Below are 24,113 nucleotides of genomic sequence, written 5' to 3'. Positions count from 1 at the left end.
GAAGAATGGGTAGTAGAATAGAAACAGCACATAATGACACCCTTCAAACCTTGGGAAACTATGCCAGATGTCTATAAGAGCAAATGAGGTGGGGTTGGGGAAGACAAATTTCACTTGGACCAGATGCCAGGTGATAAAGACTGGAAAGAGGTGATCACAGTGGGGAAAGAATGAAATTGGAATAGAAGCATGATGTGAGGTTGTTAGGAGGAAGATAGCAGGTGAGCTAGGATCTCTCTCTCTCAAGGGAAGGTCAATGGCCGACACACTGGAATACGGTAACCCTAGGTAATTTCTAAAGTAAGAACATGCTCGGCACAGCATTGTGGGCCGAAGGGCCTGTAGTGTGTTGTAAATTTTCTATGTTTCTATGAATGGGAATACAAATTAAATGTTTGGCCATCAGGAAGTTCTGCTTTTGGCAGATGAAGCAAAGGTGCTCGATGAAGAGGTCTCCCAGTATTTGATGGGTCTCACCAATGTAGAGAAGGCTGCATTGGAAACACTGGATACAATAGATAACCCTAACAGATTTGCAGATATGGTGTTTCCTCACCTGGAAGGACTGCTTGTAACCTTGAATGGAGGTGAGGAGAATGTGAATGGGCAGGTGTAGCACTTTGGCCACTTGCACAGATAAGTGCAGAGAGAGAGATTATTAGGGAGGGGTGAATGGACAGGGAAAGCCTGTGACTTATGCTTCTCCCTCTCAAATTGCAGTATGAATTCACCCATATTATCATCACTGCCTCTTAAGAGTTCTTTACATTAAGCTCCCTAATAAGATCTTTCAAAAGATGTCAGTCAACAGTTGGTCTCCAAAGATGAGACAGAGATAGAGAGAGGGGAGGGATGAGTCAGAAATAAACTAAGTGAATTAAAGGGGAGAGCGGAAGTTAGAGGCAAAATTGATAAAATTAATGAGCTCAGCATGGGTACATGAAGCAGTCCAATGCAGTTGTCAAAGTAGCTGAGGAAGTGTTGGGAAGGATTAGCGGGGATGTGAGAGAGTAACGTCATGGACAGAGGAGGAATGGGTTGTCCTGTGGGTTTTGATGGGGTGTGAGAGAGCAATGACATGTGGAGAGTAGGAATGGGGTTGTCCTCTGTGTCCTGGCAGGTTTTGATGGGTGTGAGAGAGTAATGACATGTGGAGAGTAGGAATGGGGTTGTCCTGGTGGGTTTTGATGGGGTGTGAGAGAGTAATGACATGTTGAGAGTAGGAATGGGGTTGTCCTCTGTGTCCTGCTGGGTTTTGATGGAGTGTGAGAGAGTAATGACATGTGGAAAGTAGGAATGGGGTTGTCCTCTGTGTCCTGCTGTGTTTTGATGGGGTGTGAGGGAGTAATGACATGTGAAGAGTAGGAATGGGGTTGTCCACTGTGTCCTGGTGGGTTTTGATCGGTGTGAGAGAGTAATGACATGTGGAGAGGAGGAATGGGGTTGTCCTGTAGGTTTTGATGGGGTGTGAGAGAGTAATGATATGTGGAGAGGAGGAATGGGGTTGTCCTCTGTGTCCTGGTGGGTTTTGATGGGGTGTGAGAGAGTAATGACATGTGGAGAGTAGGAATGGGGTTGTCCTCTGTGTCCTGCTGGGTTTTGATGGGTGTGAGAGAGTAATGACATGTGGAGAGGAGGAATGGGGTTGTCCTGTGGGTTTTGATGGGGTGTGAGAGAGTAATGACATGTGGAGAGTAGGAATGGGGTTGTCCACTGTGTCCTGGTGGGTTTTGATGGGGTGTGAGAGAGTAATGACATGTGGAGAGTAGGAATGGGGTTGTCCTCTGTGTCCTGGTGGGTTTTGATGGGGTGTGAGAGAGTAATGACTTGTGGAGAGTAGGAATGGGGTTGTCCTGTGGGTTTTGCTGGGGTGTGAGAGAGTAATGACATGTGGAGAGTTGGAATGGGGTTGTCCTGTGGGTTTTGATGGGGTGTGAGAGAGTAATGACATGTGGAGTGTAGGAATGGGGTTGTCCTGTGGGTTTTGATGGGGTGTGAGAGAGTAATGACATGTGGAGAGTAGGAATGGGGTTGTCCTCTGTGTCCTGGTGGGTTTTGATGGGGTGTGAGAGAGTAATGACATGTGGAGAGTAGGAATGGGGTTGTCCTGTGGGTTTTGCTGGGGTGTGAGAGAGTAATGACATGTGGAGAGTAGGAATGGGGTTCTCCTGATGGGTTTTGATGGGGTGTGAGAGAGTAATGACATGTGGAGAGGAGGAATGGGGTTGTCCTCTGTGTCCTGGTGGGTTTTGATGGGGTGTGAGAGAGTAATGACATGTGGAGAGCAGGAATGGGGTTGTCCTGTGGGTTTTGCTGGGGTGTGAGAGAGTAATGACATGTGGAGAGTAGGAATGGGGTTGTCCTGTGGGTTTTGCTGGGGTGTGAGAGAGTAATGACATGTGGAGAGTAGGAATGGGGTTGTCCTGTGGGTTTTGCTGGGGTGCGAGAGAGTAATGACATGTGGAGAGTAGGAATGGGGTTCTCCTGATGGGTTTTGATGGGGTGTGAGAGAGTAATGACATGTGGAGAGTAGGAATGGGGTTCTCCTGGTGGGTTTTGATGGGGTGTGAGAGAGTAATGACATGTGGAGAGGAGGAATGGGGTTGTCCTCTGTGTCCTGGTGGGTTTTGATGGGGTGTGAGAGAGTAATGACATGTGGAGAGTAGGAATGGGGTTGTCCTCTGTGTCCTGGTGGGTTTTGATGGGGTGTGAGAGAGTAATGACATGTGGAGAGTAGGAATGCGGTTGTCCTGGTGGGTTTTGATGGGGTGTGAGAGAGTAATGACATGTGGAGAGTAGGAATGGGGTTGTCCTCTGTGTCCTGCTGGGTTTTGATGGGTGTGAGAGAGTAATGACATGTGGAGAGGAGGAATGGGGTTGTCCTGCTGGGTTTTGATGGGGTGTGAGAGAGTAATGACATGTGGAGAGTAGGAATGGGGTTGTCCACTGTGTCCTGGTGGGTTTTGATGGGGTGTGAGAGAGTAATGACATGTGGAGAGTAGGAATGGGGTTGTCCTCTGTGTCCTGGTGGGTTTTGATGGGGTGTGAGAGAGTAATGACATGTGGAGAGTTGGAATGGGGTTGTCCTGTGGGTTTTGATGGGGTGTGAGAGAGTAATGACATGTGGAGAGTAGGAATGGGGTTGTCCTGTGGGTTTTGATGGGGTGTGAGAGAGTAATGACATGTGGAGAGTAGGAATGGGGTTGTCCTCTGTGTCCTGGTGGGTTTTGATGGGGTGTGAGAGAGTAATGACATGTGGAGAGTAGGAATGGGGTTGTCCTGTGGGTTTTGCTGGGGTGTGAGAGAGTAATGACATGTGGAGAGTAGGAATGGGGTTGTCCTGTGGGTTTTGCTGGGGTGCGAGAGAGTAATGACATGTGGAGAGTAGGAATGGGGTTCTCCTGATGGGTTTTGATGGTGTGTGAGAGAGTAATGACATGTGGAGAGTAGGAATGGGGTTCTCCTGGTGGGTTTTGATGGGGTGTGAGAGAGTAATGACATGTGGAGAGGAGGAATGGGGTTGTCCTCTGTGTCCTGGTGGGTTTTGATGGGGTGTGAGAGAGTAATGACATGTGGAGAGTAGGAATGGGGTTGTCCTGTGGGTTTTGCTGGGGTGTGAGAGAGTAATGACATGTGGAGAGTAGGAATGGGGTTGTCCTGTGGGTTTTGCTGGGGTGTGAGAGAGTAATGACATGTGGAGAGTAGGAATGGGGTTGTCCTGTGGGTTTTGCTGGGGTGCGAGAGAGTAATGACATGTGGAGAGTAGGAATGGGGTTCTCCTGATGGGTTTTGATGGGGTGTGAGAGAGTAATGACATGTGGAGAGTAGGAATGGGGTTCTCCTGGTGGGTTTTGATGGGGTGTGAGAGAGTAATGACATGTGGAGAGGAGGAATGGGGTTGTCCTGTGGGTTTTGATGGGGTGTGAGAGAGTAATGACATGTGGAGAGTAGGAATGGGGTTGTCCACTGTGTCCTGGTGGGTTTTGATGGAGTGTGAGAGAGTAATGACATGTGGAAAGTAGGAATGGGGTTGTCCTCTGTGTCCTGCTGTGTTTTGATGGGGTGTGAGGGAGTAATGACATGTGAAGAGTAGGAATGGGGTTGTCCACTGTGTCCTGGTGGGTTTTGATCGGTGTGAGAGAGTAATGACATGTGGAGAGGAGGAATGGGGTTGTCCTGTAGGTTTTGATGGGGTGTGAGAGAGTAATGATATGTGGAGAGGAGGAATGGGGTTGTCCTCTGTGTCCTGGTGGGTTTTGATGGGGTGTGAGAGAGTAATGACTTGTGGAGAGTAGGAATGGGGTTGTCCTCTGTGTCCTGCTGGGTTTTGATGGGTGTGAGAGAGTAATGACATGTGGAGAGGAGGAATGGGGTTGTCCTGTGGGTTTTGATGGGGTGTGAGAGAGTAATGACATGTGGAGAGTAGGAATGGGGTTGTCCACTGTGTCCTGGTGGGTTTTGATGGGGTGTGAGAGAGTAATGACATGTGGAGAGTAGGAATGGGGTTGTCCTCTGTGTCCTGGTGGGTTTTGATGGGGTGTGAGAGAGTAATGACTTGTGGAGAGTAGGAATGGGGTTGTCCTGTGGGTTTTGCTGGGGTGTGAGAGAGTAATGACATGTGGAGAGTTGGAATGGGGTTGTCCTGTGGGTTTTGATGGGGTGTGAGAGAGTAATGACATGTGGAGAGTAGGAATGGGGTTGTCCTGTGGGTTTTGATGGGGTGTGAGAGAGTAATGACATGTGGAGAGTAGGAATGGGGTTGTCCTCTGTGTCCTGGTGGGTTTTGCTGGGGTGTGAGAGAGTAATGACATGTGGAGAGTAGGAATGGGGTTGTCCTGTGGGTTTTGCTGGGGTGTGAGAGAGTAATGACATGTGGAGAGTAGGAATGGGGTTGTCCTGTGGGTTTTGCTGGGGTGCGAGAGAGTAATGACATGTGGTGAGTAGGAATGGGGTTCTCCTGATGGGTTTTGATGGGGTGTGAGAGAGTAATGACATGTGGAGAGTAGGAATGGGGTTCTCCTGGTGGGTTTTGATGGGGTGTGAGAGAGTAATGACATGTGGAGAGGAGGAATGGGGTTGTCCTCTGTGTCCTGGTGGGTTTTGATGGGGTGTGAGAGAGTAATGACATGTGGAGAGTAGGAATGGGGTTGTCCTCTGTGTCCTGGTGGGTTTTGATGGGGTGTGAGAGAGTAATGACATGTGGAGAGTAGGAATGCGGTTGTCCTGGTGGGTTTTGATGGGGTGTGAGAGAGTAATGACATGTGGAGAGTAGGAATGGGGTTGTCCTGTGGGTTTTGCTGGGGTGCGAGAGAGTAATGACATGTGGAGAGTAGGAATGGGGTTCTCCTGATGGGTTTTGATGGGGTGTGAGAGAGTAATGACATGTGGAGAGTAGGAATGGGGTTGTCCTCTGTGTCCTGGTGGGTTTTGATGGGGTGTGAGAGAGTAATGACATGTGGAGAGTAGGAATGGGGTTGTCCTGTGGGTTTTGCTGGGGTGTGAGAGAGTAATGACATGTGGAGAGTAGGAATGGGGTTCTCCTGATGGGTTTTGATGGGGTGTGAGAGAGTAATGACATGTGGAGAGGAGGAATGGGGTTGTCCTCTGTGTCCTGGTGGGTTTTGATGGGGTGTGAGAGAGTAATGACATGTGGAGAGCAGGAATGGGGTTGTCCTGTGCGTTTTGCTGGGGTGTGAGAGAGTAATGACATGTGGAGAGTAGGAATGGGGTTGTCCTGTGGGTTTTGCTGGGGTGTGAGAGAGTAATGACATGTGGAGAGTAGGAATGGGGTTGTCCTGTGGGTTTTGCTGGGGTGCGAGAGAGTAATGACATGTGGAGAGTAGGAATGGGGTTCTCCTGATGGGTTTTGATGGGGTGTGAGAGAGTAATGACATGTGGAGAGTAGGAATGGGGTTCTCCTGGTGGGTTTTGATGGGGTGTGAGAGAGTAATGACATGTGGAGAGGAGGAATGGGGTTGTCCTGTGGGTTTTGCTGGGGTGCGAGAGAGTAATGACATGTGGAGAGTAGGAATGGGGTTCTCCTGATGGGTTTTGATGGGGTGTGAGAGAGTAATGACATGTGGAGAGTAGGAATGGGGTTGTCCTCTGTGTCCTGGTGGGTTTTGATGGGGTGTGAGAGAGTAATGACATGTGGAGAGTAGGAATGGGGTTGTCCTCTGTGTCCTGGTGGGTTTTGATGGGGTGTGAGAGAGTAATGACATGTGGAGAGTTGGAATGGGGTTGTCCTGTGGGTTTTGATGGGGTGTGAGAGAGTAATGACATGTGGAGAGTAGGAATGGGGTTGTCCTGTGGGTTTTGATGGGGTGTGAGAGAGTAATGACATGTGGAGAGTAGGAATGGGGTTGTCCTCTGTGTCCTGGTGGGTTTTGATGGGGTGTGAGAGAGTAATGACATGTGGAGAGTAGGAATGGGGTTGTCCTGTGGGTTTTGCTGGGGTGTGAGAGAGTAATGACATGTGGAGAGTAGGAATGGGGTTGTCCTGTGGGTTTTGCTGGGGTGCGAGAGAGTAATGACATGTGGAGAGTAGGAATGGGGTTCTCCTGATGGGTTTTGATGGGGTGTGAGAGAGTAATGACATGTGGAGAGTAGGAATGGGGTTCTCCTGGTGGGTTTTGATGGGGTGTGAGAGAGTAATGACATGTGGAGAGGAGGAATGGGGTTGTCCTCTGTGTCCTGGTGGGTTTTGATGGGGTGTGAGAGAGTAATGACATGTGGAGAGTAGGAATGGGGTTGTCCTGTGGGTTTTGCTGGGGTGTGAGAGAGTAATGACATGTGGAGAGTAGGAATGGGGTTGTCCTGTGGGTTTTGCTGGGGTGTGAGAGAGTAATGACATGTGGAGAGTAGGAATGGGGTTGTCCTGTGGGTTTTGCTGGGGTGCGAGAGAGTAATGACATGTGGAGAGTAGGAATGGGGTTCTCCTGATGGGTTTTGATGGGGTGTGAGAGAGTAATGACATGTGGAGAGTAGGAATGGGGTTCTCCTGGTGGGTTTTGATGGGGTGTGAGAGAGTAATGACATGTGGAGAGGAGGAATGGGGTTGTCCTGTGGGTTTTGATGGGGTGTGAGAGAGTAATGACATGTGGAGAGTAGGAATGGGGTTGTCCACTGTGTCCTGGTGGGTTTTGATGGAGTGTGAGAGAGTAATGACATGTGGAAAGTAGGAATGGGGTTGTCCTCTGTGTCCTGCTGTGTTTTGATGGGGTGTGAGGGAGTAATGACATGTGAAGAGTAGGAATGGGGTTGTCCACTGTGTCCTGGTGGGTTTTGATCGGTGTGAGAGAGTAATGACATGTGGAGAGGAGGAATGGGGTTGTCCTGTAGGTTTTGATGGGGTGTGAGAGAGTAATGATATGTGGAGAGGAGGAATGGGGTTGTCCTCTGTGTCCTGGTGGGTTTTGATGGGGTGTGAGAGAGTAATGACTTGTGGAGAGTAGGAATGGGGTTGTCCTCTGTGTCCTGCTGGGTTTTGATGGGTGTGAGAGAGTAATGACATGTGGAGAGGAGGAATGGGGTTGTCCTGTGGGTTTTGATGGGGTGTGAGAGAGTAATGACATGTGGAGAGTAGGAATGGGGTTGTCCACTGTGTCCTGGTGGGTTTTGATGGGGTGTGAGAGAGTAATGACATGTGGAGAGTAGGAATGGGGTTGTCCTCTGTGTCCTGGTGGGTTTTGATGGGGTGTGAGAGAGTAATGACTTGTGGAGAGTAGGAATGGGGTTGTCCTGTGGGTTTTGCTGGGGTGTGAGAGAGTAATGACATGTGGAGAGTTGGAATGGGGTTGTCCTGTGGGTTTTGATGGGGTGTGAGAGAGTAATGACATGTGGAGAGTAGGAATGGGGTTGTCCTGTGGGTTTTGATGGGGTGTGAGAGAGTAATGACATGTGGAGAGTAGGAATGGGGTTGTCCTCTGTGTCCTGGTGGGTTTTGCTGGGGTGTGAGAGAGTAATGACATGTGGAGAGTAGGAATGGGGTTGTCCTGTGGGTTTTGCTGGGGTGTGAGAGAGTAATGACATGTGGAGAGTAGGAATGGGGTTGTCCTGTGGGTTTTGCTGGGGTGCGAGAGAGTAATGACATGTGGAGAGTAGGAATGGGGTTCTCCTGATGGGTTTTGATGGGGTGTGAGAGAGTAATGACATGTGGAGAGTAGGAATGGGGTTCTCCTGGTGGGTTTTGATGGGGTGTGAGAGAGTAATGACATGTGGAGAGGAGGAATGGGGTTGTCCTCTGTGTCCTGGTGGGTTTTGATGGGGTGTGAGAGAGTAATGACATGTGGAGAGTAGGAATGGGGTTGTCCTCTGTGTCCTGGTGGGTTTTGATGGGGTGTGAGAGAGTAATGACATGTGGAGAGTAGGAATGCGGTTGTCCTGGTGGGTTTTGATGGGGTGTGAGAGAGTAATGACATGTGGAGAGTAGGAATGGGGTTGTCCTGTGGGTTTTGCTGGGGTGCGAGAGAGTAATGACATGTGGAGAGTAGGAATGGGGTTCTCCTGATGGGTTTTGATGGGGTGTGAGAGAGTAATGACATGTGGAGAGTAGGAATGGGGTTGTCCTCTGTGTCCTGGTGGGTTTTGATGGGGTGTGAGAGAGTAATGACATGTGGAGAGTAGGAATGGGGTTGTCCTGTGGGTTTTGCTGGGGTGTGAGAGAGTAATGACATGTGGAGAGTAGGAATGGGGTTCTCCTGATGGGTTTTGATGGGGTGTGAGAGAGTAATGACATGTGGAGAGGAGGAATGGGGTTGTCCTCTGTGTCCTGGTGGGTTTTGATGGGGTGTGAGAGAGTAATGACATGTGGAGAGCAGGAATGGGGTTGTCCTGTGCGTTTTGCTGGGGTGTGAGAGAGTAATGACATGTGGAGAGTAGGAATGGGGTTGTCCTGTGGGTTTTGCTGGGGTGTGAGAGAGTAATGACATGTGGAGAGTAGGAATGGGGTTGTCCTGTGGGTTTTGCTGGGGTGCGAGAGAGTAATGACATGTGGAGAGTAGGAATGGGGTTCTCCTGATGGGTTTTGATGGGGTGTGAGAGAGTAATGACATGTGGAGAGTAGGAATGGGGTTCTCCTGGTGGGTTTTGATGGGGTGTGAGAGAGTAATGACATGTGGAGAGGAGGAATGGGGTTGTCCTCTGTGTCCTGGTGGGTTTTGATGGGGTGTGAGAGAGTAATGACATGTGGAGAGTAGGAATGGGGTTGTCCTCTGTGTCCTGGTGGGTTTTGATGGGGTGTGAGAGAGTAATGACATGTGGAGAGTAGGAATGCGGTTGTCCTGGTGGGTTTTGATGGGGTGTGAGAGAGTAATGACATGTGGAGAGTAGGAATGGGGTTGTCCTCTGTGTCCTGCTGGGTTTTGATGGGTGTGAGAGAGTAATGACATGTGGAGAGGAGGAATGGGGTTGTCCTGTGGGTTTTGATGGGGTGTGAGAGAGTAATGACATGTGGAGAGTAGGAATGGGGTTGTCCACTGTGTCCTGGTGGGTTTTGATGGGGTGTGAGAGAGTAATGACATGTGGAGAGTAGGAATGGGGTTGTCCTCTGTGTCCTGGTGGGTTTTGATGGGGTGTGAGAGAGTAATGACATGTGGAGAGTTGGAATGGGGTTGTCCTGTGGGTTTTGATGGGGTGTGAGAGAGTAATGACATGTGGAGAGTAGGAATGGGGTTGTCCTGTGGGTTTTGATGGGGTGTGAGAGAGTAATGACATGTGGAGAGTAGGAATGGGGTTGTCCTCTGTGTCCTGGTGGGTTTTGATGGGGTGTGAGAGAGTAATGACATGTGGAGAGTAGGAATGGGGTTGTCCTGTGGGTTTTGCTGGGGTGTGAGAGAGTAATGACATGTGGAGAGTAGGAATGGGGTTGTCCTGTGGGTTTTGCTGGGGTGCGAGAGAGTAATGACATGTGGAGAGTAGGAATGGGGTTCTCCTGATGGGTTTTGATGGGGTGTGAGAGAGTAATGACATGTGGAGAGTAGGAATGGGGTTCTCCTGATGGGTTTTGATGGGGTGTGAGAGAGTAATGACATGTGGAGAGGAGGAATGGGGTTGTCCTCTGTGTCCTGGTGGGTTTTGATGGGGTGTGAGTGAGTAATGACATGTGGAGAGTAGGAATGGGGTTGTCCTGTGGGTTTTGCTGGGGTGTGAGAGAGTAATGACATGTGGAGAGTAGGAATGGGGTTGTCCTGTGGGTTTTGCTGGGGTGTGAGAGAGTAATGACATGTGGAGAGTAGGAATGGGGTTGTCCTGTGGGTTTTGCTGGGGTGCGAGAGAGTAATGACATGTGGAGAGTAGGAATGGGGTTCTCCTGATGGGTTTTGATGGGGTGTGAGAGAGTAATGACATGTGGAGAGTAGGAATGGGGTTCTCCTGGTGGGTTTTGATGGGGTGTGAGAGAGTAATGACATGTGGAGAGGAGGAATGGGGTTGTCCTCTGTGTCCTGGTGGGTTTTGATGGGGTGTGAGAGAGTAATGACATGTGGAGAGTAGGAATGGGGTTGTCCTCTGTGTCCTGGTGGGTTTTGATGGGGTGTGAGAGAGTAATGACATGTGGAGAGTAGGAATGCGGTTGTCCTGGTGGGTTTTGATGGGGTGTGAGAGAGTAATGACATGTGGAGAGTAGGAATGGGGTTGTCCTGTGGGTTTTGACGGGGTGTGAGAGAGTAATGACATGTGGAGAGTAGGAATGGGGTTGTCCTGTGGGTTTTGCTGGGGTGCGAGAGAGTAATGACATGTGGAGAGTAGGAATGGGGTTCTCCTGATGGGTTTTGATGGGGTGTGAGAGAGTAATGACATGTGGAGAGTAGGAATGGGGTTCTCCTGATGGGTTTTGATGGGGTGTGAGAGAGTAATGACATGTGGAGAGGAGGAATGGGGTTGTCCTGTGGGTTTTGATGGGGTGTGAGAGAGTAATGACATGTGGAGAGTAGGAATGGGGTTGTCCACTGTGTCCTGGTGGGTTTTGATGGGGTGTGAGAGAGTAATGACATGTGGAGAGTAGGAATGGGGTTGTCCTCTGTGTCCTGGTGGGTTTTGATGGGGTGTGAGAGAGTAATGACATGTGGAGAGTAGGAATGGGGTTGTCCTGTGGGTTTTGCTGGGGTGTGAGAGAGTAATGACATGTGGAGAGTTGGAATGGGGTTGTCCTGTGGGTTTTGATGGGGTGTGAGAGAGTAATGACATGTGGAGAGTAGGAATGGGGTTGTCCTCTGTGTCCTGGTGGGTTTTGATGGGGTGTGAGAGAGTAATGACATGTGGAGAGTAGGAATGGGGTTGTCCTGTGGGTTTTGCTGGGGTGTGAGAGAGTAATGACATGTGGAGAGTAGGAATGGGGTTGTCCTGTGGGTTTTGCTGGGGTGCGAGAGAGTAATGACATGTGGAGAGTAGGAATGGGGTTCTCCTGATGGGTTTTGATGGGGTGTGAGAGAGTAATGACATGTGGAGAGTAGGAATGGGGTTCTCCTGATGGGTTTTGATGGGGTGTGAGAGAGTAATGACATGTGGAGAGGAGGAATGGGGTTGTCCTGTGGGTTTTGCTGGGGTGTGAGAGAGTAATGACATGTGGAGAGTAGGAATGGGGTTGTCCTGTGGGTTTTGCTGGGGTGTGAGAGAGTAATGACATGTGGAGAGTAGGAATGGGGTTGTCCTGTGGGTTTTGCTGGGGTGTGAGAGAGTAATGACATGTGGAGAGTAGGAATGGGGTTGTCCTGTGGGTTTTGCTGGGGTGTGAGAGAGTAATGACATGTGGAGAGTAGGAATGGGGTTGTCCTGTGGGTTTTGCTGGGGTGCGAGAGAGTAATGACATGTGGAGAGTAGGAATGGGGTTCTCCTGTTGGGTTTTGATGGGGTGTGAGAGAGTAATGACATGTGGAGAGTAGGAATGGGGTTCTCCTGATGGGTTTTGATGGGGTGTGAGAGAGTAATGACATGTGGAGAGGAGGAATGGGGTTGTCCTCTGTGTCCTGGTGGGTTTTGATGGGGTGTGAGAGAGTAATGACATGTGGAGAGTAGGAATGGGGTTGTCCTCTGTGTCCTGGTGGGTTTTGATGGGGTGTGAGAGAGTAATGACATGTGGAGAGTAGGAATGCGGTTGTCCTGGTGGGTTTTGATGGGGTGTGAGAGAGTAATGACATGTGGAGAGTAGGAATGGGGTTGTCCTGTGGGTTTTGACGGGGTGTGAGAGAGTAATGACATGTGGAGAGTAGGAATGGGGTTCTCCTGATGGGTTTTGATGGGGTGTGAGAGAGTAATGACATGTGGAGAGTAGGAATGGGGTTGTCCTGATGGGTTTTGATGGGGTGTGAGAGAGTAATGACATGTGGAGAGTAGGAATGGGGTTGTCCTCTGTGTCCTGGTGGGTTTTGATGGGGTGTGAGAGAGTAATGACATGTGGAGAGTAGGAATGGGGTTGTCCTGTGGGTTTTGCTGGGGTGTGAGAGAGTAATGACATGTGGAGAGTTGGAATGGGGTTGTCCTGTGGGTTTTGATGGGGTGTGAGAGAGTAATGACATGTGGAGAGTAGGAATGGGGTTGTCCTGTGGGTTTTGATGGGGTGTGAGAGAGTAATGACATGTGGAGAGTAGGAATGGGGTTGTCCTGGTGGGTTTTGATGGGGTGTGAGAGAGTAATGACATGTGGAGAGTAGGAATGGGGTTGTCCTGGTGGTTTTTGATGGTGTGAGAGAGCTAGAGCCACTAATCCATCCTAACAGACTCCCCACAAGATCGCTCCTTTATCGTTCCCTGTCAGTCAGTGCTTAGTGTCATTTTATGGACGTACAATTAATCTACGTGCATTAGCCATTTTGTTTATTTATATTCATTTTGTAGTTTTATTATTATATTCTTTATCTTATTGTTTTTTCTTCTGCATTGGATCTGGAGTAAGAATTATTTCATTCTCCTTTACACTTGTGCACTGGAAATTACAATCTTGAACACTTAAGAGATAGAAGATTTCATTCTAAAATCAGTGGGATCTTTGGGAGTAGGAATGAAATACAAAAGGATTTTTCAACATTCTGACCCTCGACCTCTGACCACTTACCTTACATACAGTAAGGTGCATACAGTAGAAGGGTTTGTACAGCAGTTGTCAATGGGCAGCCCACTATAAAAGTGTGTCAGAACTTTCAGGGTCATTGCATACTGCACAAGTCAGTTACCAGATGAGGAATGGAATGAAGAAAACTGTCCCCAAATCACAACATGCTTCTAGTGTTGATAGATAAGTAACGAAGGAAAGGTCAAGGCAATTATTTATATCTAAGATGAGCATCTTCTAAAGTCTTACCCATACTGTTGGTGTTGCTGAGCTAGAATTTCTCTGAAGAACTATCCAGAGAACTCTTATCAGCAATCAGTTCACTAACTTAAAAAAGGATTGTACTGGATATATTTAATATAAACAGGACCTACTCATTGTCCATGCTTCATCCTGTCTTTCCCTCTCTATTTCTACCATCATATTCCTCTATTCCTTCTCCATTGAATGTTTATCCAGCTTTTCCTTTAACACATGTGAAAATGTGTGGTGCACACTTTGGTGTAAAGCTTCAATATAGGAAGCAGTGAAGCTATATTTGATAATGCATTCTGTACTGAATTATATCTGGCAGTATACAGTGTAATATAACGAATTACCACTGTAGTGAGCTCACACCTTACATAATTCAGCAATGTACCACAACAGTCAACTCAAATCACACCCATGTTTTACACTGCATGACATAATAAATAGCCATATTTTAGCATTTTGTGTGATGCATGTGATTCAAAATTGAAAAACGGTAAATGGAAAATTTATGTGGAAATATTTAATGATCATGTATACGATCTGTAATTTAAATAAAGAAAATATATACTGGGTCACCACAATCAGACCCAGCCAAAATATTGTGTTGCTTTATTATTTTCGGAAAATACTTTGGATGGGTCAGACTTTGGTTGCTAAGAGGATTTGACTGTTAATCAGATACTTTGAGAGCACAGCAATAACCATTCATGCTGGGTATTGTTCCTTCAATGCAGCTGGGGAATTTCATTTTGAGGAAAATGCTGACTTGCTGAAGCAAGCTGAGGCCTGCTGCTTTCTTATTTTCAGAGGATCGAGTTGCTGATCTGTGCCTCTGAGGCTTTGCTGCAAATGATTTCACTTATTTGAGTACCATGGTGATAAAGCAGAACAAACTACTTCAGTTCATGTGTTTCTCCTGCATCTTCTGCAAATTGCTAGTTCCAGAAATGGCATTGGCTGGTTATTTTTACTCATTTTTTTTTTATTTGCAAAGGTGGTACATCTTATAAATTGGGAACTGCAGCAGAAGACAGAAATACAATAGAAATCTATTCACATCTGGTGTATGTGTGCATGTTGCAGTGTGAATCTCTCTTGCAGTAACCAGGTAAGTAATGCGTTAGCTGGAAAGAAAACAATCGGTAAGTGCGAATGGAAACAAATATTGCTGATTCTGGGAATCTGAAATAAAAACAAAAAATGCTGGAAACACTTAGCAAGTCAGACAGCGTCTACAGAAGAGTAAGAGAGCTAAAATTTCAGCTCTAAGATCTGTTCAGTGTTCCTACCATTTTTTTTGTCACAACAGAAACAAAGCTGTTTTAAGTCTATGGTATCTTCTAGGGGTTCATGCTAGGTGAATGATAGAATTAGGTTAGAGGGCAAGTTACTTCAATAAGCAAGTTGAGAGAGTAGGTAACTTTGTGTTTTTTCTTAGGCATGTATGTGAAAATGATGAAGGTAAGTGCATGGCAAGTTTTCTTCATTGATTTCTTCAGCAGTGTCGGTGTACTCTTGAAGTCCAGCATTTTCGGGCTTCAGAAGAAACTATAAATGATGAATTTCCTTTGGAAATTGATATATGGGAATTAAGAAATAATATAAAACAGAACAGTATCTATGTTCCTTTGAGATGTCTGCTGTACTGATTCTGCAGTGACCTAGTGTCCTTGTAATAGGCAGAACTCCTCCCTTGGCAGCACACACAAAATACTGGAAGAATTCAGCAGGTCAGGCAGCATCTGTGGTAAAAAGCAAACTGTCAACAGTTTGGGCTGAGACCCTTCATCAGGACTGCTTTACGTTTTTAGCAACTACAGATTTTCCTGTGTTTGTAGTAGAATTCCCCCCTTCCTGAACAAAAGCCCATCGACTGAACAATAATGCTAGTTTATTCTGCTATTCACAATTTACCATCTGTTCTGGATGCTAGAATTTGCAGTGTCTATCAATGTGTTTGAGTGGACAGCAGGCAATCATCATTTTCCAGAACCAAATTTAACCCAGTAGCCAAAAGAGAGAAGAAGTAAGGTAATCTAAACAAAACTACTTGACTTCTCTCATAAACACAAGAAGGCTTGCAGATGCTGGAAATCCAACAATACACACACAATGCTGGAGGAACTCAGCAAGTCAGGCAACATCTATGGAAAAAAAGTAAATATTCAGCATTTTGGGCCAAGACCCTCCATCAGGACTGCTCATTCTCAGATAGAACAGTTCTTGTGAGTTAATATCGTACCTTGGAACTTGTGACAACGATTAGAAATTGTCATCAATAACTGTACTGAATCACCATGTATAATTCCTCCGTCCTACTGAGGAGGATAATTAGTTGACCATGGATGACAAAAATTTCTTGTTAGAAATCAGTTGGACTGAAGATATATACTCTTGGACCCATACTATTTCAAACTTCTATTCATTATTGAAGAACAACAATTTTAATTTATTTTCATACATATCTCCTTAACTCCTTGGTCACCAACCCTAACCTTGTGTTCTTCCAGCTTTTGTACGTCTCCAGCTCTATTGTTTCTTTCGGATGCCTCACACCCTGATAATACTGTCTGTTACCTGATGCCCTCAGATGTATTTATCAACTACTTTTAGAATCTGTGTTAATTCAAATGTTAAATCAATTTCTTTCTTCACATATGCTGCTTGACACATTGAGTGGTATTTACTTTTGCTAATTTTGTAGAAAGTTAAAGTATTCTTTCTACTTTAACCTTGGACAGCAATTAATAGTGGCCTATTTCACACTGATTATCACCAAAGCTGAACATAGTCCTGTTTTACCCTGAAGAGTATCCACGTGCACTTCCAGCAATCAATCCAGCTCTCACTGTTTTTCCTCCTTAGATTAAGTTACGTGGGAATAAAAAGTTACAAGTAAACCCTACAGCAGCAGATGGGGCCAAAGTCAACAAAGTATATGTGTGCTCAATAGTTCATTTCACAGTCATCTATGACTTGAAGATGTAAGCAGCCTCCAATAGTTGTAAGGGACAATGTAGCACAGACAGAGGCTCTTTGGCCCATCATCTACACCAATCATGTTTACCAGTACTTGGTCCACAGCCTTCTCTCTCTTGGTGATTCAAGCACATCTTCAGATTTAAAAAAAATGTTGTGAGAGGCAATACTATTCAGACTGCATTCACTCTTCAGACAAAAAAATTCTCAGGTCCCCTTTTCACCCTTGAGTTTCTCACTATCCTCCCTACCCATACCAAACATCAGTATATAGTGTACTGTAGCGGTGTACTACACACAGTGCTGAAATAATGACACGCAGTCGGTGAGTTGCAGTTGCAAAAGAGATTTATTCAAACTTCGCCTCCTCGCTTTAAAGCCTTCCTGTTCCCGCCCTCCTCAGGGCATATTCACAGTCCCTACCCACGAGCGGGCTTTTCCCATTGCTGGTAAAGAAACCCTGGCGCCCTTTTTGGGACCGGCCTCAATGCCGGTGCGCGCCGCTTTGTGAGCTGGTTTGAGTGCGCTGGGAAGTGGGTCGCCACATAACCCCCACCCCCCCCCCCCCCCGAACCGGCGATACACCCCCCAATGTCCTCAGTTTGGGTTGGTCTCTGTTTGGGTGGTCTGCCTCTGCGCCGCGGTGCCGGAATCTCAACCGGCTGCGCCAAGTCCACATGGGCCAGTTTGAGTCGGTCCACCGTGAAAACCTCCTCTTTCCCCCCAATGTCCAGCACGAATGTGGACCCGTTGTTTCTGATCACCAAAAACAGCCCCACGTAGGGCCGTTGTAGCAGTGTCCAGTGTCCACCCCGTCGTACAAAAACAAACTTACAGTTCTGCAGGTCTTTGGGTACGCAGGTCGGGTTCTGCCCATGCTGTGAAGTGGGTATGGGGGCCAGGTTACCGAGCCTCTCACATAGTCTGTCCAGGACTGCTGCGGGTTCTTCCTCTTGACCCCTTGGGGCTGGTATGAACTCTCCTGGGACGACCAGGGGTGCGCCACACACCAACTCGGCCGACGAGGTGTGCAGATCCTCTTTGGGCGCCGTGCGGATTCCGAGCAGGACCCAGGGAAGCTCGTCCACCCAGTTAGGGCCTTTGAGGCGGGCCATGAGAGCTGACTTCAGGTGACGGTGGAAACGCTCCACCAGTCCGTTCGACTGTGGGTGGTAGGCAGTTGTGTGGTGTAGCTGTATCCCCAAAAGGCTGGCCATAGCTGACCACAGGCTGGAGGTGAACTGGGCGCCTCTGTCAGAGGTAATGTGGTCCGGTACACCAAAGCGAGATACCCAGGTGGCAATCAGTGCTTGGGCACAGGATTCAGAGGTGGTGTCGGTGAGCGGGACCGCCTCTGGCCATCTTGTGAACCGGTCCATGATAGTCAGGAGGTGCCGCGCTCCTTGCGACACTGGCAGGGGGCCCACGATATCCACATGAATGTGGTCATAACGCCGGTAGGTGGGGTGGAACTGCTGCGGCAGGGCTTTGGTGTGTCGCTGCACCCTGGCTGTTTGGCAGTGCATGCACGTTTTGGCCCATTCACTGACCTGCTTGCGGAGTCCGTGCCAAACGAACCTGTTGGCTACCATCCGGATGGTTGACCTGATGGAGAGGTGCGCTAAGTTGTGAATGGAGTGGAAAACGCGCCGCCGCCAGGCTACCGGGACGACGGGGCGGGGTTGGCCGGTGGTGACGTCACAGAGTAGGGTCCTCTCACCTGGGCCTACGGGGAAGTCCTGGAGCTGCAAACCGGAGACTGCAGTCCTGTAACTAGGGACCTCCTCGTCTGCCTGCTGCGCCTCCGCCAGTGCTTCATAGTCTACCCCCGGGACAGGGACTGGAAGTTAGGTCTGGAGAGAGCGTCCGTCACGACATTGTCCTTACCCGAGACATGCCGGACATCCGTCGTGTATTCAGAGATGTAGGACGGATGGCGCTGCTGGCGGGATGACCAGGGGTCGGATGCTTTCATGAACGCAAAGGTAAGCGGTTTGTAGTCCGTGAACGCGGTGAAGGGCCTATCTTCTAAGAAGTACCTGAAATGCCGGATTGCCAGGTATAGCGCCAACAGTTCCCAGTTGAAAACACTGTATTTGAGCTCGGGTGGTCATAGGTGTTTGCTAAAGAACGCCAGGGGTTGCCAGCGACCCTCGATGAGTTGTTCCAGCACTCCACAGACTGCTGTGTTGGATGCGTCTACTGTGAGGGTGGTAGGGACGTCCGTTCTGGGGTGCACTAGCATCGCGGCGTTTGCCAAAGCTTCTTTGGTTTTAACGAAAGTGGCTGCGGACTCTTCATCCCAGGTAATGTCCGTGCCCTTACCCGACATCAGGGCGAACAGGGGGCGCATGATTCGGGCTGCTGAGGGGAGGAAGCGGTGGTAGAAATTCACCATACCCACGAATTCCTGCAGGCCTTTGATTGTGTTGGGTCGGGGGAAGTGGTGGACCACGTCTACCTTGGCGGGCAGAGAGGTTGCCTTGTCTTTAGTAATCCTGTGGCCCAGGAAGTCGATGGTGTCGAGCCCGAACTGGCATTTGGCCGGGTTGATTGTTAGGCCGTATTCACTCAGTCGGGCGTAGAGTTCACAGAAGTGGGACAGATGCTCCTGACGACTACTGCTGGCTATGAGGATGTCGTCCAAATAGATGAAAGTGAAGTCCAAGTCGCGTCCCACCGCGTCCATTAACCGTTGGAACGTCTGTGCGGCATTCTTTAGGCTGAACAGCATTCAGAGAAATTCGAAAAGGCCGAACGGGGTGATGAGTGCCGTTTTGGGGACGTCGTCCAGATGCATCAGGATTTGATGGTATCCCCGGATGAGGTCTACCTTGGAGAAGATCCGTGCGCCGTGCAGGTTTGATGCAAAGTCCTAAATGTGCGGCACAGGGTAGCGGTCCGGTGTTGTAGCCTCGTTCAGCCTGCAGTAGTTGCTGCATGGTCTCTAGCCCCCTGTTGTTTTGGGCACCATGTGCAGGGTGGAGGCTCATGGGCTGTCGGACCGCCGTATGATCCCCAATTTCTCCATCCTCTTGAACTCCTCCTTTGCCATTCGGAGCTTGTCAGGGGGAAGCCTTCGAGCACAGGTGTGGAGGGGTGGTCCCTGGGTCGGGATGTGGTGCTGTACTCCGTGTCTGGGCATGGCTGCCATGAACTGTGGTACCAGAACTGATGGGAATCCGCCAGGACTCCGGTGAAGTCATTGTCCGACAGCGTGATGGAGTCTAGGTGTGGGGCCGGCAGCTGGGCTTCACCCGGGGAGAACATTTGAAAGATCTCGGTATGGACCAGTCTCTTCCCTTGCAGGTCGACCAGTAGACTGTGAGCTCGCAAAAGATCTGCCCCCAGGAGCGGTTGGGCTACGGCGGCCAGTGTGAAGTCCCACGTGAACCGGCTGGAGCCGAACTGTAGCCGCACCGTACAGGTGCCTTAAGTCCTTACTGTGCTGCTGTTCGCGGCCCTCAGGGTGGGACCCGGTGCCCTGTTATGGGTGTCGTAACTCGTCGGAGGTAAGACGCTGATCTCGGCTCCGGTGTCGACCAAAGAGCGGCGTCCGGACTGTTTGTCCCAGACATACAGGAGGCTATCCCGATGTCCAGCCGCCGTAGCCATCAGCGGCAGCTGGCCCTGGCGTTTCCCGGGAACTTGCAGGGCGGGCTACAGCGGCGGGCTTCTGCATCCCACCGCTGGTGGTAAAAGCACCATTGTTCGTTGGTCTCCTCACCCCTGCCTCTAGGGTTAGTGGGCTCTGCTGCCGGGCCTGGTCTGGTCTGCTGCTGGGAGCGTGGCCTGGTGATCTATGCGACGGACGCCCCACTCTCCTTCTTGGCTTTCCACAGCACGTCTGCCCGGGCCGCCACCTTCCAGGGGTCGCTGAAATCCGCCTCGGACAGCAGCAGGCGTATGTCCTCGGGCAGCTGCTCCAGGAATGCCTGCTCAAACATGAGGCAGGGCTTGTGTCCTCTGGCCAGGGACAGCATCTCATTCACTAATGCCGACGGTGGCCTGTCTCCCAAACCATCCAGGTGCAGTAAGCGGGCAGCTTGCTCGCGCTGTGAGAGTCCGAAAGTCCTTATGAGCAAGGCTTTGAATTCTGCGTATTTGCCATCCGCTGGGGGTGATTGTATGAACTCCTCAACCTGGGAGGCTGTCTCCTGGTCAAGGGAGCTCACCGCGTAGTAGTAACATGTGGAATCCGCGGTTATCTGCCGAATGTGGAATTGGGCTTCTGCTTGCTGGAACCATAGGTGAGGTCGCAGCATCCAGAAGCTTGGCAGTTTTAACAAAACTGCATGAACAGATGCATCTGTTCATCTCCGGTCCAAATATCATTTGGGCCGTCGGGGTCACCAATTGTGGCGGTGTGCTACACGCAGCACTGAAATAACAACACATAGTCGGTGAGTTGCAGTTGCAAAAGAGATTTATTCAAACTTTGCGGCCTCGCTTTAAAGCCTTCTCGTTCCCGCCCTCCCCAGGGCATATTCACAGTCCCGTCCTGCGCGCGGGCTTTTCCCATTGCTGGTGAAGAAACCCTGGCGCCCTTTTTGGGACCGGCCTCAATGCTAGCGCGCGCCACTTTGTGAGCCGGTTCGAGTGCGCTGGGAAGTGAGTCGTCACAATACCCTTTTATCAGTTACCTCCCCAGTTTCTGCACTCCAAGAAAAACAAACCCAGCCTGTCCTTCCTCTTCTCAAGAGAAAAGAACAGAAAATTTCCATCCCAGACGACATACTGATAAATCTTGTCAGTATCTGTCATGCGGCAAATGGAATGGGATGTCAATGGAGGAGATTTTTGACAGAGGGAAAAGACAGTGAGTGGAGTGCAGCACTACACAAGAACATAAGAAATAAGGCCATCTGACCCATTGAGACTGCTCCGCCATTCAATAAGATCATGGCTGCTCTGGCTATGGACTCATCTCCACCTACCTGCCTTTAATTCCCTGAATAACCCTTACTTCCTCTACTATGCAAAAATCTATCCAACATTGCTTTAAATATATTTACTGAGGTAGCCTCCACTGCTTCATTCAAGTCAAGTCACTTTTATTGTCATTTCGACCATAACTGCTGGTACAGTACATAGTAAAAATGAGACAATGTTTTTCAGGACCATGGTGTTACATGACACAGTACAAAAACTAGACTGAACTATGTAAAAAAAAAACAACACAGAGAAAGCTACACTAGACTACAGACCTACAGAGGACTGCATAAAGTACACAAAAACAGTGCAGGTATTACAATAAATAATAAACAGGACAATAGGGCAAGGTGTCAGTCCAGGCTTTGGGTATTGAGGAGTCTGATAGCTTGAGGGAAGAAACTGTTACATAGTCTGGACGTGGGAGCCCGAATGCTTTTGAGCCTTTTCCCAGACAGCAGGAGGGAGAAGAGATTGTATGAGGGGTGCATGGGGTCCTTCATAATGCTGTTTCCTTTGCAGATGCAGCGTATAGTGTAAATGTCCGTGATGGCAGGAAGAGAGACCCCGATGATCTTCTCAGCTGACCTCACTATCCGCTGCAGGGTCTTGCGATCTGAGATGGTGCAATTTCCGAACCAGGTGGTGATGCAGCTGCTCAGGATGCTCTCAATACAACCCCTGTAGAATGTGATGAGGATGGGGGGGGGTGGGAGATGGACTTTCCTCAGCCTTCGCAAAATGTAGAGACGCTGCTGGGCTTTCTTTGCTATGGAGCTGGTGTTGAGGGACCAGGTGAGATTCTCCGCCAGGTGAACACCAAGAAATTTGGTGCTCTTTATGATCTCTACTGAGGAGCCGTCGATGGTCAGCGGGGAGTGGTTATTCCGTGCCCTCCTGAAGTCAACAACTATCTCTTTTGTTTTGTTCACATTCAGAGACAGGTTGTTGGCTCTGCACCAGTCCATTAGCCGCTGCACCTCCTCTCTGTAAGCTGACTCGTCGTTCTTGCTGATGAGACCCACCACGGTCGTGTCATCGGCGAACTTGATGATATGGTTCGAGCAGTGTGTTGCTGCACAGTCGTGGGTCAGCAGAGTGAACGGCAGTGGACTGAGCACACAGCGCTGGGGGGCTCCGGTGCTCAGTGTGATGGTGTTGGAGATGCTGCTCCTGATCTGGATCCCGATCAGGAAGTCTAGGATCCAGTTGCAGAGGGAGGTGTTCAGGCCCAGTAGGCTCAGCTTTCCAATCAGTTTCTGAGGGATGATTGTGTTGAATGCTGAACTGAAGTCTATGAACAGCATCCAAACTTATGAACTATGAACAGCACCACTTCACCTGCAAGTCAGCTGGGGTGATATACTGTAGCCGGTGCTCCCGATGTGGCCATTTATACATTGGGGAGACCCGCCGCAGACTGGGAGACCATTTCGCCGAACACCGGCGCTCAGTCCTCCAGCAGTGGCGGGATCTCCCTGTGGCCACACACTTCAATTCCATAGACCACTCCCACTCTGAAATGTCTGTCCATGGCCTCCTCTACCATCAAGATGAGGCCACACTCAGGTCGATGGAGCAATACCTTATCTCCTGCCTAGGTAGCCTCCTACCTGCCGGCATGAACATTCAACTCACTGACCTCCGTTGATACCCCTGCCCCCTCCTTTACCCCATCCCTATCTATAATTTTAGTCTGGTTCTCTTTCTCTCTTTTTGTCCCCCCTCACTATAATCTCCCCCCAGCCCTACCTTTCTTTCTCTTTTATTTCACATGATTCTCCACCTTACCCCTAGCCCATTTCCCTCCAGCCTATCACTTCCCAGCTCTCTACTTCATCCCTCCCCCCACTTCTTATTCCCCCCTCGACCATCCCATGTTACTTCACTCCTGATGAAGGGTTTCGGCCAGAAACGTCGTCACTGCCTCCTCTCATAGATGCTGTCTGGCCTGCTGAGTTCTGCCAGCATTTTGTGTTTTTATTTATTTCCAACATCTGCAGATTCACTTGTGTCTTTTTTGTCCAGGTGGAGGGTGGTGGCAATGGCATCATCTGTTGAGCGGTTGAGATGGTATGCAAACTGCAGGGGGTCCAGTGAGGGAGGCAGCAGGGTCTTGATACGCCTCATGACGAGCCTCTCGAAACACTTCATGATGATGGATGTAAGTGCAACGGGACGTTAGTCATTTAGGCAGGACACTGAAGACTTCTTCGGCACAGGGACAATGGTGGCGGCCTTGAAGCACGTTGGAATGGTGGCGCTGCTCAGGGAGATGTTGAAGATGTCAGTGAGAACATCTGCTGCTGGTCTGCACATCCTCTGAGCACTCTACCAGGGATGTTGTCTGGTCCAGCAACCTTCCGTGGGTTGACCCTGCACAGGGTTCTTCTCACGTCGGCCACGGTGAGACACAGCACCTGGTTATTCGCAGGAGGGGTGGACTTCCTCGCCGCCACGTCATTTTCTGCCTCAAACCGGGTGTAGAAATTATTCAGCGCATCTGGGAGGGAGGCATCACCCGCACAGTCAGGTGATGTTGTCTTGTAATTGGTGATGTTCTGGATGTCCTTCCACATGCGCCTCGTGTCGCCGCTGTCCTGGAAGTGGCTGTGGATTAGCTGGATGTGTGCACGCTTTGCCCCTCTGATGGCTCCGGACAGTTTGGCCCTTGCTGTTGTTAGAGCTGCCTTGTTGCCTGCTCTGATTGGGCAGAGAATTCCACAGATTAACCATTCTTTCGGAAAAGCAGTTCCTCATCTCCATCCTAAATCTACTCCCCCGAATCTTGAGGCTATGTCCCCTAGTTCTAGTCTCAACTATCAGTGGAAACAACTTTCCTGCCTCTATCTTATTTATCCCTTTCATAATTTTATATGTTTTATAAGATCTCCTGTCATTCTTCT

The 24,113-nt window shown here is 49.2% G+C and overlaps 2 protein-coding genes across 3 annotated transcripts in view; one reads left to right on the top strand and one right to left on the bottom strand.

Annotated features, from left to right (window-relative positions):
• LOC140720763 (uncharacterized) overlaps positions 1-24,113 on the bottom strand; it is a 106,141-nt gene that overhangs the window by 80,759 nt on the left and 1,269 nt on the right. The window lies entirely within an intron of this gene.
• The window catches only part of LOC140737588 (paladin-like), a 357,859-nt gene continuing 348,039 nt past the window's right edge, over positions 14,294-24,113 (top strand). For both annotated transcript variants that reach the window (XM_073064040.1, XM_073064030.1), the window contains exon 1: positions 14,294-14,404. The gene's annotated coding sequence lies outside the window, so the exon portion shown is untranslated. The remainder of the gene's footprint in view (positions 14,405-24,113) is intronic.

This window comes from Hemitrygon akajei, chromosome 2 (genome assembly GCF_048418815.1).
Source record: "Hemitrygon akajei chromosome 2, sHemAka1.3, whole genome shotgun sequence".
NCBI classification, from domain to species: domain Eukaryota; kingdom Metazoa; phylum Chordata; class Chondrichthyes; order Myliobatiformes; family Dasyatidae; genus Hemitrygon; species Hemitrygon akajei.
Note: the sequence above shows the minus strand (reverse complement) of the source record. Positions and strands in the feature narration are given on the sequence as shown.